Here is a 13332-nt window from a genome sequence, read left to right as displayed (position 1 = left end):
CTCACATTCTTTTGACTGTAAATTGAAATATTGGATACGTTTTTGAAGTGTTTTTATGTTGTGAGATTGAGTGAGATCTCCTACTGCATCTTACCAAACTTAACTTATTAATTACAGATCCTACCCCTGTAACATCCCACTCAGAAGGGCCTGCAGCAACTGAGTCAATACGAACATGACATCAAAAAGGGAATGTTTGCTGTACTTAGACCCCTTTCCAATCCCAGACTCACATCAATCATTCAACTTATCATTGTAATACTTATGTGACATATGATAAACCGCTGTCCCCATCTCCCTCAACAGCAGCATCCTTTTGACTGGACTGAGGACTATCCTCCTCTACTTTCTGACACAGCTATTTGTGTACGCAGTCAGCAGGCGTTTGATGTCGATGTTATATTGATGTCGAGGTGCACTATGCAGCAAGTTATAGAGTTATACAGCATGCAAACAGACCCTTTGGTCCAAATCTTCTGTACCAACGAGATATCCAAAACTATTCTAGTCCATTTGTCAGCATTTGTCCCACATCCCTCCAAACCCTTCCTGTTCATGTACCCATCCAGATGCCCTTTAAACGTTGTAATTGTACCAGCTGCCACCTTTTCCTCTGGTAGTTCATTCCATACATGCACTACTCTCTGTGAAAAATCTTTTCCCTCTCACCTTAAGCCTATGCTGTCTAGTTTTGGACTCCCCTACACTGGGAAAAGAAAACCTTGGCTATTACCCAATACATGTTCCTCATGATTTTATAAACCTCTATAAGGTCATCTTCAGCAAGGGAAAAAACCTTAGCCCATTCAGTCTCTGCCTCCATCTCAAACCCTACAAACCCTGCAAATCTTGTAAATTGTTTCTGAACCCTCTCAAGTTCAAGAAGTGGTTTCAAGGAGAGCTGAGAAAAAAATGTTTTTCACTGAGAGAGTGGTAGAAATGTGGAACGTGCTGCCTAAGAGGGTGATGGAGGCAGGTACTCATGAAATATTTAATAAGCATCCAGATAAGTACTTAACATGTCAGGGCATTGTACACTATGGACCAAGTGCAGGTAAATGGGATTAGTGTGGTTTGATGTTTGTTTCTCAGCATAGAAATGGTTAGCAGAAGGGCCTGTTTCTATACTATATGACTCTATGAACACTTTTCCTACAGCAGGGAGACTAGAACTGAATGCAGTCTTCCAAAAATGGCCTCATCAATGTCCGGTTACAGCCACAACATCATATCTCAACTCCTACACTCAGTGCACTTACTAACTAAGGCAAGCATACCAAATGTCTTAGAACATAGAACATAGAACATAGAAGGATACAGCGCAGTACAGGCCCTTCGGCCCTCGATGTTGCGCCGACCGAGTCCTACCTAACCTACACTAGCCCAATGACTTCCAAATGCCTATCCAATGCCCGCTTAAATGAACATAAAGAAGGAGAGTTCACCACTGATACGGGCAGGGCATTCCATGAACTCACAACCCGCTGTGTGAAGAATCTACCCCTAACATCTGTCCTATACCTACCACCCCTTAATTTAAAGCTATGTCCCCTAGTAACACCTGACTCCATTAGCGGTAAAAGGTTCTTAGTATCTACCCTATCTAAACCCCTAATCACCTTATACACTTCTATCAGATCTCCCCTAAACCTTCTCTTCTCCAATGAGAACAGCCCCAAGTGCCTCAGCCTTTCCTCATAAGGTTTTCCTACCATTCCAGGCAACATCCTGGTAAACCTCCTCTGCACTCGTTCTAAAGCTTCCACATCCTTCCTATAGTATGGCGACCAAAACTGCACACAATACTCCAGATGAGGCCTCACCAGAGTCTTATACAACTGCAACATGACCTCAGGACTCCGGAACTCAATTCCTCTGCCAATAAAGCCCAGTACACCATATGCCTTCCTCACAGCACTATTTACCTGGGTGGCAACTTTCAGAGATCTGTGTACATAGACACCAAGATCCCTCTGCTCATCCACACTACCAAGTAGCCTACCATTAGCCCAGTAATCCATCATCTTGTTATTCCTACCAAAGTGAACGACTTCGCACTTAGGTACATTGAATTCCATTTGCCACATTTCCGCCCAGCTCTGCAACTTATCTATATCCCGCTGTAACCTACCACTTCCTTCCTCACTATCCACAACTCCACCGACTTCCTGATGAAGGGCTCTGGCCCGAAACGTCAAATCTCCTGTTCCTTGGATGCTGCCTGACCTGCTGTGCTTTAACCAGCAACACATTTTCAGCTCTGATCTCCAGCATCTGCAGACTTCACTTTTTACTCAAATGTCTTCTTCACCAACTCTGCCTACCCTGTGACTCCACTTTCAAGGAACTATGTACCTGCACTCCTAGGTCTTGTTGTTTGGCAACACTCCCCCATTACTGCAAAAACAGCACATCAGTATGGCAGTACTGATAGGTTTTAGCTTTGGCTGAAAGACGATTGTACTAACTGGCATGACACTGCTCAGCAAGGCAATGGATGGCAAGGATATTGTGAGCACATAGGTAGATGCTAGGTTGGCCAATGCTAAAGGAGCAGCAAGCAGCCCTGATATGCGACCTAGCCCAATCCATGGGCTGAGTGCCTGTGAGCAAAGTGTCCTTGCAGGAGTATTTTAGTTAGTTAGCACCAGTTAGTTCCTGGTGATCCATGCAATACATTTGTGTGCTTCCTAACCATTCTGCAAGTGGATCAGAGAGGTACCATAAGAATGGTGAGAGGTTGGTCTGAGGCACTGTTGCATGCTCAACAATATGGAGACTCTTCACAGCCAGCGACAAACTGAATTCACCAGGCACCCAGTCTGACTTCCATGTCAAGGATTCTCAATGTCTATTTCCTTTGGTGCAGTTGGTGAGATGAAAAACTGAATACTAATGAGATGAGATGTGCAATGAATGAGATGTTGAACGAGCTATGATTTTGCCTTAATAGGCATCTTGCCACTGCCTATTGAAAAAAAATGTCACCTTGATGCCTGGCAGATGCATCAAACATACAATGAGTTGCACCTGACATTGGGATGATCTTCACGGAACTTCCTCATGCAATTCTGCCTCAAATCTCCCTGTCGCTCACATTATTAAGGTCCGCACAAGATTCTGCACTCTGTGCAATTGTTCACACCAGCTGATTTCAAGGTCAAGTGCAACTAGAAAATAGAGAGGATCTACTGAAACCAGATCAAGAATTGGTGGTAAATGAAAAATGAGGTTGAATAAAGGAAGTTCAGGAGATTGTCTGGAGATGCCCATGAATTCAAGTCAGTTGCAGTCAGAGTGATATAGATGCAAGTGTAAAGATATGATACAGAACAATCCTGTTAAACTGCACTAACCTGGGACCAGAGAGTTGAATCAGAAAAAGAGCAACATTGGAATAAACTGCAAAAGAAAAGTTATGCTTGGAATTAAATAGACTGGTCATACTTCTGCTTCATTTTGAAGTATACAAGACAAGGCAGAATAGTATGTGCCAGTTGCAAGTTTTACTGTTTTATCCATCAGAGACAAATGTTTTCTACTCATTTGATAAGGACTGGACTGTAATACTGGGCTGATCCATATTTTCACAGATTGGAAATAATGTTATCAGTTGCTATTCCATTGGGATATTGTCTATATTTGCATCTCTGTGGCCTGGGTTCAAATGGTTAAAGAATGACTAGAGAAAGATTAGGGCCAATCAAGGATAGGAGTGGGAAGTTGTGCATGGAGTCCAATGAGGTAGAGGAAGTGCTAAATGAACATTTTTTTGTCAGTATTCACGCTAGAAAAAGACAATGTTGTCAAGGAGAATACTGAGATACAGGCTACCAGACTGGATGGGATTGAGGTTTATAAGGAGGAGGTGTTAGCAATTCTGAAAAGTGTGAAAATAGATAAATCCGCTGGGCTGGATGGGATTTATCCAACAATTCTCTGGGAAGCCAGGGAGGAGAATGCAGAGCCTTTGGCTTTGATCTTTATGTCATCATTGTTTACAGGAATACTGCCAGAAGACTTGAGAACAGCAAATGTTGTTCCCTTGTTCAAGAAGGGGACTAGAGACAACCCTGATAATTATCATACAGTGAGCCTTACTTCGGTTGTGGGTAAAGTATTGGAAAAGGTTATAAGAGATAGGATTTATAATCATCTAGAGAGGAATAAGTTGATTAAGTATAGTCAACATGGTTTTGTGAAGGTTATGTTGTGCCTCACAAACTTTATTGAGTTCCATGAGATGGTGACCAAACAGGTGGATGAAGGTAAAGCAGTTGATTTGTGAATATGGATTTCAGTAAGGCATTTGATAAGGTTCCTCATGGTAAGCTATTGCACAAAGTACAGAGGCATGTGATTGAGAGTGATTTAGCAGTATGGATCAGAACTTGTCTAGCTGAAAGAAGATAGAGGGTGGTGGTTGATGGGAAATGTTCATCTTGGAGTTCCGTTACTAGTGGTGTACCACAAGGATCTATTTTGGCACCACTGCTGTTTGTCATTTTTATAAATTACCTGGATGAGGACATAGAAGGATGGATTGTAAATTTGCAAATGACACTGAGGTTGGTGGAGTTGTGGATAGTGCTGAAGGATGTTTCAGGTTACAGAGGGACATAGATAAGCTGCAAACTGGGCTGAGAGGTGGCAAATGGAGTTTAATGTGGGAAAGTGTGAGGTGATTCACTTTGGAAGGGGAAACAGGAATAAAGAGTACTGGGCTAATGGTAAGATTCTTGGTAGTGTAGATCAACAGAGAGATCTCAGTGTCCATGTACACTGTTGCCACCTAGGTTGATAGGGTTGCTAAGAAGGCATACGGTGCGTTAGCTTTTATTGCTAGAGGGATTGAGTTTCGGAGCCACAAGGTCATGCTGCAGCTGTACAAAACTCTGGTTCGGCCGCACTTGGAGTATTGCATACATTTCTGGTCACTGCATCATAGGAAGGATGTGAACGTTTTGGAGAGGATTCAGAGGACATTTACTGGGACGTTGCCTGGTATGGAGGGAAGGTCTTATGACAAAAGGCTGAGGGACTTGAGGCTTCTTTCGTTAGAGAGAAAAAGGTGATTTAATTGAGACATATAAGATAATCAGAAGGTTAGATAGGGTGGACAGTAAGACCCTTTCCTCGGATGGTGATATGGGGACATAGCTTTAAATGGAAGGGTGATAGACATAGGACAGGTGTCAGAGGGAGTTTCTTTACTCAGACAGTAGGGGGGTGTGGAACACACTGCCTGCAACAGTAGTAGTCTTGCCAACTTTAAGGGCATGTAAATGGTTACTGGATAGACAAATGAATGAAAATGGAATAGTGTAGGATAAATGGCCTTCAGATTGATTCCATAGGTCAGCGCAACATCGAGGGCTGAAGCAGCCTGTACTGCACTGTAATATTCTATGTTCTATGTAATGTTCTATGTTCTATGGTACTGAAACTTAATATAAGAAATGTAGACTTATTTAGCTGCAACTAATCTTTCAGTAAGGAAGAAAGTGAAAATCTGATTTCACAAAATGTCACAGGCCTAAAATTTCGGCCATGCTCAGGATTTCCACATCCAGACAAAATGCTGACCCTGCATTTACCAGCAGTTTGACCAGTTTGGTAATTTCATCAGAGACAATCTCCTGATTGGCTGGTTACAGGCCTGACATCACTGTAATGAGAATGAGCAGTCTCATGGTGCTGCCAGTCCTTCCTGGAGCCTCAGCATTTCCACCGGGAGAAGGGCATACTGCTGAGGTACGTTGGGACTTCTCAATACTCCAAATTGCAGGCATCCTCTGACAGGTGAATAAATGTTAAAACGTAAGGAGCAGCAAGAAGGGTTTAAGCCTCCAGGAAGAAAGGCAACCCCTCCAGCGGCAGGTGATCGCCATGATTTGGAGACTGTTTTTCATGCCAGCTGCTCCCTCTTTGCCTGTGTTGCAATAGACCCTTGGGCTGCCATGACACTGTCTCAATGACGATGGCTACCATCCCATATTAGTGTTCCACTATCAACAGAATGTCATTGGCCGAGTAAACTGACTATTTTTGGGTATTATTATGCAAATTAGACCCCCACCTTCATGGAGCAGTCAGACAGTCCACTGCACAGACCGTCACTGGATACCCTCCTGCTGTGTGCAGTGATGAGAAGCCATCTTGATGTGGCTCTCCACCATTTCACCACAGCACCATTATCTTACCACCTGGGGATTAGGAAAATTTAACTCATTAACTATCTTCCTCTCTCCATGGATGTTTATTGCACTGCTGGGTGCTTATGTTTTTTATCAGCCTGGGTTAGTATTCTCAACTCATCAATATTTATTGAGTTCTTCCTGTTTTATTTAAATAGACATGTTTACAATTTTAGTAGTGCACCATTCTGTTATATTAACAGCTGTAAGGAACTGGAACAGGATATTCTCTGATGTTGTTTTGAAATTAAAAGTCTTGTGTGCAGTACAGAGCTACTTACATATCTCCGGAGCACTTACACTCTTTAAACATGGGATGGGAGATGGGGCACAAGGAGGAGGAAGAGGGGAATGGATCAGGTGGTGGTTTTATGACTGAAATGTTTTCATATCCAATAAAATTCAGACAGTAGGTCCAGATTCAGCCGATTGCTATTGCTTCATTGAATCTTTCGTGGCTGTTTAAACTTATTAAGGGATATTTTCATCCCTTTGTTCCACGCAGTGTTTAATGCAAAAATCTGTCTGTTGAACTTATCTTTTGTACAGATGCAAGAGCACTTTGAGAAAAAGTTTCTCTATTCTAGTTGAACGTAAAGCATGATAAGGAAAAATCTATACGATTACATCTGATTGCTGCTATTGGCTTTGCTTCTGGTTCCACAGTGTACGTTAAAAATGAAGCATTTGCTTCATCCTGTTATTTGCTTATTTTTCTTTGGCAGTGAGGGTGGATTGATGCAAAACAAACATGGTTTCTTGTACTTGATGTATATTTTTTGTCCATATTATTCAACTATTACTCTGAATTTCAAATATTTAAAGCCTTCTTGGTTGCAATGCAATTTTCTTTTTTCTCCTTTGGGCAATTGTTCACAATGATATTGCTATAGAAGTCAATCTTGCACAGTTTTGAAGAGCACCATTGCTGAAACAGCACCTTGACTGTAACAGAAGGCCTTAACCACCCGATGCCTGGAGGAAGAATGTCCTCCAACCCCACGGCATCAATATGGATTTCACCAGTTTCCTCAATTCCCCTCCCCCTACCCTATACCAGTTCCAACCTTCCAACTAATCCAGAAACTCTACTAATGTTCTGAGAACCAAGATTCCCTGAATGGCAGATGGTGGAATTTGACTTCAATAAACAATCTGGAATTAAGAGTCTAATAATGACCATTGAAGCAATGCTGATTGTCAGAAAAACACATTCAGTTCACTAATGTCCTTTAGAAAAGGAAATCTGTCATCCTTACTTTGTCTGACTGACATCTGACTCCAAACACACACCCTCTGGGCAATAAAAGCAGGCCCAGTTAAAGATGTCCTCATTCCATGAGTGAATGCAAAATACTACAAATTGGGAGTAAAAGTGGGTCATTTACCCCCTCAAGTTTGCTTTGCCATTCTATAAGATAGTGGCTGTGTTTTGAATTCAACATTCTTACCTGAGATTAAAAAAGGACTTTGCAACTCTATCCTAAAAGGATGAGTAAAAAATGAGGTCTGCAGATGCTGGAGATCACAGCTGCAAATGTGTTGCTGGTCAAAGCACAGCAGGTTAGGCAGCATCTCAGGAATAGAGCATCCTAAAAGGATGACCCTAACTTTAAAAATGGTGTCCCCGGACTGATCCAGAAGAGGAAACAATCTTTCCACATCCGCCTTCTCAAGATGATTCGGAATCTTTTTCATTTCAACCAAGTCACTCCTCATTCTTCTAAACTCCAGTGGAAACAAGTCCAGCCTGTTCAACCATAACACAACCTACTCTTTCCAAGTAACAACCAGTAAACCTCCTCTGAACCAATCTCAACACATTTACATCTTATAATGTTTAAGTCTAGGGATTATCAAAGGAGCCAAGGCCATTCTGCATGTTGATCAGAAAGCAATTCCAAGAGTCTGCAAGATCCACCCAGTGCCATTTGTGTTACGGGCAAAAGTAGAGGTAAAAATCTGGAGGCTGGAAAGCGAAGGAATCATCAAACCCAGTCCAGTTTGTGGAATGGGCAGCACAAGTCGTACCAACTGGGAAGCCCAATGAGCTGGCTCATCCTTGTATGGATTTTAGACAAACAGTAAATGCTTTTCGCAATTGGATAAATACCAATCCCTTGCATTGAGGATTCTTAAGCAAAGCTAGCAGGGAGGCTGTCTTTCACGAAGCTGTACATAAGCCATGTGTACCTGTAATTACAGTTAGGTGAGGATTCCCAGAAGTATTAATACCCATAAAGGTTTGTACCAAAATATGAACTGCCATTTTGGGTATTGTCAACTTGTGCAAGTTTTCAGTGGACAATGGAGAACATTTTACAAGGTCTATGCCAGGTTGCCATTCATCTAGATGATGTATTATTGGGAAAACCAATAAGGAGCACTTAGAGAGTTTGGACATAGTCCTGAGATGTTTCTTCCAGACAGGTTGTATGCCTTAGAGACATGTGTGTTCTAGGCAACCTAAATGACTCACTAGGCCTACTGAATCGACAACACCAGGTTACCTCCATTGGAAGATAATGCGAGAGCGTTCAAAGGTGACCTTGCTCCCACATCAGAACTGGAGCTAGGTCTTTCCTTAGGCTGGTGAACTATTACGGAAAGTTCATACGTAGCCCGCCATCCAGTCTGGCACCTCTGCATCAGCTCTTTAAAAAAAGCCGGCCTTGGATATGATCATGTAGCCAAACCATAGCCTTGAGGGGAGTGTAGAAACAGCTATCATCCTGTAAGGCTTTGGCACACTATGATCCCAAGCAAGATCTAGTATTGACATTGAGGTAGCATTAGTTCATAGGTGACCCAATGGAGAAGAATGCCCAATAGCATATGCATCCAGGATTTTGACTAATGCAGAGTGTAAATGTGCCCAGTGACAGAAGGAAGGCTTGGCGGTCATATTTGAAGTCAGAAAATTCCACCAATACTTTTACGGACAGAAATTTGTAATAATAACAGACCACAAATCCCTGCTAGGTCTACTTAAAGAGGATAAGGCAGTGCCAACCATGCCTTCAGGCTGAATTCAGTGGTGGGCTCTGATACTAAGTGTCTATAATTACAAATTGGAACAGCGGCTGGGAGGCCAAGTAGCAAATGAAGATATAATGAACCGCCTCCCGTTAGCAGATACACCACCAGTGGTACTGCCACTAGAAGAGTCCATAATGGTTTTACATTTTCTGAACACTTTTTCCTGTCACAGCTGACATATCAGATTTGGTTGCAGAAAAATGCCATCCAGGCACAGCTGAAGGTGATGGGGGAAACCAAAGAGCTGTCACAACCAGAAATGAAATCTCTTTGGACCTGGAGAGACCAGATCACAGTAGAGGATGGCATATTATTATGGAGAGCAAGAGCGTTTGTCCCGATTAACCAGATATTGGTTAAAATCCACTAGTTCCCCAGGGGTTTCCAAAATGAATATGTTGGCTAGAAGTTTTATCTGGTGACCAGGATTGGATGCAGTGATAACCACATAGGTGGGGCAGTGCCCAAAGTGCCAACAAGAACAAAATTACTGCCAGCAGCTCCCCCACATTGGTGGGAACAGCCAGGTAACCTAGACTCGGTTACATTTTGACTGTGCAGGTCCTTTCATGGATTCAAAGCTCTTAGGCATTGTGAATGACCACTCAAAATGGTTGGACAAGTAGAGAGTTCATTTGTCAATTACGGGGACAATAATAGAAAAACAAGGCATCATTTGTAATACACTGACTCCCGGAAGATAATGGGCCATCGTTTACCAGCAGGGAATTTGAGTATTTCCTAAAAAATGATATTCGTCATGTCAGGACAGCTCCATCCACCTTCCAATGGCCTAGCAGAAAGAGCAGTCCAAATTTTGAAGGCAGGCTTAAAGAGAAAGCCTACAGCTTCACTAGGTACCAAACTGTTCCAGTTCTATTGGATTAGAGAATCACCCCCTCATGAAACTACAGAGATAGCTCCAGCAGAGTTGCTTAGGGGGAGGAGACTCCACACCAGGTTAATCTGATCTTCCCAACCCGGATGAAGCATTAGGAATGCCAATGCCAGACACAAGACTCAGCTAAGCAAGAGAGACATTTTACTTCACGGGAAAAGGTTTGATGTAGGAACCATGGAATGGCCTGCATGGGTAAGACGCTTCAATGTGAGGTCAGGGCCAGTGATGTATAAAGTTCAGATTGGTGTAATAGTCCTGAATAAGCACGTGGACCATATGAATAAAGGAAACTCCCAAACAGTGCGGGTGCAAAATGTGCCCAGCTCCTCGATTACTTTTCCAGCTATTGTGGAACCTGTGGGTCCGCCCTCTCTGTCAAGCATTGAAGATACCTTGGAATCTGAGATGAACATGTAATATTGATATTTTGTTGCCAGCCCTGATCCCATTGCAGTCATGTCTCAGTTGATTGCATTTGTCTTCATCACAGTAGCATGCTGTAAATTAGTACTTCCAGAATCTACTTAAATCAAAAACAGTTTGTTACCATAATAAATTCACAGTGTTAACTAATGTTTTGTAATGAAGTGAAATTTGCTGTACTGTTAGTAATTTCCTGTAATTATGTTTTGTCATTCTTCAGTTTTAGTTTTGATAAATTTGAACCATGTTCCATACCAAATGTAGATTTTTAATTTTACCATTACCTGATGCTTAGGAGAGTTAAAGATTTCTTGAAGCATTTCCAGAAAATAAATTATTGTCAGGAGAAATTATAAAGAAGCCTGGGCAACTGTACAGTACAAAGTACCATGCCCATTATGGCATCGTTTGGTTCACAGGGAACAATGGATCAATTGCTGGAAAAGCCCATGATAGTAAGCATGAATTGCCTGGTGAGAGCCTGAAGATTACAAAGTCACAGACGTGTTACAATGCAATGGGAAGCCATTCAGCTCTTCAATCAAGTGTCATTACCTAGTGTGAATTTCGTACCTTTTCCCCATTCCCTTTCAGACTATTTCTATACAAATAATCATCCAATGTCCTCCTGGATACCTCAATCCTGGATCCTCCTGAATAACCCACCTCAACCACATTTCCAAACAGTGCATTCTATGCCCTAACTATTCGCTGTATGGATAAGGTTTTATTTATTCATGTCAATTTTGTTTCTTTTTAAATCTACATGCCCTCTCATCTCGTTCTTTTACAAATGTGGAAAAGCTTCTCCCTTTCTACTCCTTCCAGCTCATTCATGATTTTCAAAACCTGTCTCAAATCTCCTCTCAGCATTCTTCTCTCCAAGGAGCACAGTCTTAACTTCTTCAATCTACCTTCATAGCTGAAGTTTAAATACTCCGGCTGAAGTCTAACAAGTGTAAATTAATGCTTCCAGAATCTATTAAAATCAAAAATAGTTTGTTACCATAATAAATTGAGTGTTAACTCATGTTTTGTAATGAAGTGAAATTTGCTGTATTGTTAGTAATTTCCTGTAATTATGTTTTATCATTCTTCAGTTTTAATTTTGATAAATTTGAATAATGTTCCATACCAAATGCAGATTTTTAATTTTACCATTACTTGATGCTTAGGAGAGTTAAAGATTTCTTGAAGCAAGTACAACATCATGTCCTTGATCGTGTATGCTACGTTCATATTAATAAAGTCAAGAACACAGTATTCTTTATTAATTCCTATCTCCACCTGTCTGCCACCTTCAATGACCGATGTGCACATACACCGAGGTTTCTCATCTCCTGCACCTCCTTTAGAATTATACCCCCAATTTTATATTTTTTTTCAATGTTCTTCCTACTAAAGTGTACCACTGTACCCTTCTCACCTTGAACATTATCTGCCACCTATCCGACGACTTTACCAACTTACCAATGCCTTTTCGAATTCCACATTGTCCTCCTCACGGCTTACAATTCGTCCAAGTTTTGGGTCATCTGCAAACTTCGAAATTGTTCCCTTCACACCAAAATCCAGGTCTTTAATATATACAAGGAGTCCCCAATTTATGAACGTCTGACTTATGAATGCTCACAATTACATCCAACATTCCATATCGGGGTGTTATTTTAAATATCTGGTATATGAACATTTTCTATACCTATGAATGGCTGCTTTATATTGTCCTGTATTTTGCTCCAATTTACATAAAAATCAACTCATGAACAGACTCAGGAAAAGAAACAGTTCAAAAGGTGGGGTCTGTTTGTATTAATAAAATAGAGTCCCAATACTGATTGCTGGGAACTCCACTACAATCTTTCTCCAGCCCAAAACTATCCGTTGACAATTACTCTGCTTTCTATCATACAGTCAATTTTATATCCATGTTGCTGCTGTTCCTTTTATCTCATGACCTATAACTAGGGTCATAAGTCTGTTGTGTGGCACTGTAACCAACACCTTCTGCAAATCCATGTAAACCTTCGCTGCAGTGTTACCCTCATTGGCCCTTTCTGTTACCTCTTCAATAAGCTCCAGCAGGTTAGTTCAAATAAGTTCCCTTTTAGAAATCCATGGTGGCACTTCCTAATCAATGCACCTTTTCTCATGTGACTACTAATTCTACTTTAAGCAATTGCTTCTAGAAGCTTTCCTGCCATCTGAATTAAATAACCAGTCTGTGATTGCTGCAATTACCCAAAAAGACTTTAAAGAAGGCCATAATGTTTGCAACTCTTCAATCTTTTGGAACTTCCACCGAGTCTAAGGAAGACGGAAAGATTATGGCCAGTGCCCCACAATTTCTTCTTTCACTTTCTTTAAAATTGTTGGATGTATCTCATTTGGTACTGGCAGTTTGTCAACTTTATTTGCCAACAATTTATCCAACACGTTAATTTTGAAACCTTTTAGCGACAGGGCTTCCTCCTCCTACCCTTTTGTAATGACAGATGCAAAATATTCATTGAGCACCTCAGCCATGCTCCCTGTTTCCGTGTATAAAACCCCTTTCTGGTCTCTAATCAGTCCTTCTCCTCTGTTAAAGCACTTTTTTATTTATTATTTATATACTTATAGATTAGTTTGAGATTCCACTTCATGTTAGCCACTAGTTTCTTTTTCATAATTCCTCTTTGCTTTTCTTATTTGCTTTGTCACCTCCCCTCCAAACTGTCTGTATTCCTCTTAGTTCTCAATTGTATTTTCACTCTTACACCTATCGTACGCATA

The sequence above is a fragment of the Hemiscyllium ocellatum genome, chromosome 9 (genome assembly GCF_020745735.1).
Source record: "Hemiscyllium ocellatum isolate sHemOce1 chromosome 9, sHemOce1.pat.X.cur, whole genome shotgun sequence".
Taxonomy (NCBI): domain Eukaryota; kingdom Metazoa; phylum Chordata; class Chondrichthyes; order Orectolobiformes; family Hemiscylliidae; genus Hemiscyllium; species Hemiscyllium ocellatum.
The sequence above is the reverse complement of the archived record's forward strand: the minus strand, read 5'-3'. Positions refer to the sequence as shown.